Source organism: Galeopterus variegatus, unplaced genomic scaffold, assembly GCF_000696425.1.
Source record: "Galeopterus variegatus unplaced genomic scaffold, G_variegatus-3.0.2 Scaffold981, whole genome shotgun sequence".
In the NCBI taxonomy this organism is placed as follows: Eukaryota; Metazoa; Chordata; class Mammalia; order Dermoptera; family Cynocephalidae; genus Galeopterus; species Galeopterus variegatus.
The window spans coordinates 277965-278781 of NW_007727092.1; positions in this window are offsets into that span (position 1 = coordinate 277965).

Sequence of the window (817 nt, forward strand, 5' to 3'; positions counted from 1 at the left end):
GGGGCGGGCCCAGACTCCAGCAAGGAGGGACCTGCCCGGCGGCTCCCGGCGGCGCCAGCGTCTGGGGTTGCGGGCTGTCCCGGTGCCGTCTCCCGTGCTCCCCCTTGCGGAGGCCTGTGCGTCCGTGACCTTCGGAAGGCGCGGGTGAGCCTGGCCTCTGGGTCTGCCAGTGGCACTCTCCTCCGAGACCGATACGACTCAGCCTCGGACCAGCGTCCTCTAGCCTGTGGCTTCTTTTTTTTTCTCCCCGAAACACGCGAGGGACCCGCGTGGCCACCCTCGGACGCCCTCCCGGGCCACGCTGCGTGCCTCGGGAGCCCGAGGGACAAGTGGCGTTCCCCCGGCGTGCGCACCGTCGGCCGGGTAGCCCCTGCCGAGCCCCGCCTGCTGGCGTGTGGCCGAGGAGGGGGGTCGGGCGCTGAGGTCTGCTCTCAGCCTTCTGCCTCCACACCCCCTCAGAGCATCCGCCTCCAGCCGCCCGCCCTGTGATCAATAAAGCCCAGACAGACTGTTGATCAGTAGGAGCCGCTGCTAGGTTCTCCCGGGTAGACAGGGGATGAGTAGCTGGCTAGAGACACTTAACGAAAATTAGCAAATCCAAAAGCACCTGGCGCCAGTGAGACGACACTGGCCGAGACTGACACTCAATTAACCACCCCCCAAACAATCGCAGGCAAATACACAGGCTGACCCAGATCAATATCAACCCCGTAGTGATCTCCTCCCTAAGATGCTAATTCATTTATTAGGGCTCGCCGGGCTGCCGGCCCCTAAGTACCCAAGGCGATCTTGGAGGTTTTACTGTTATTTATTTATT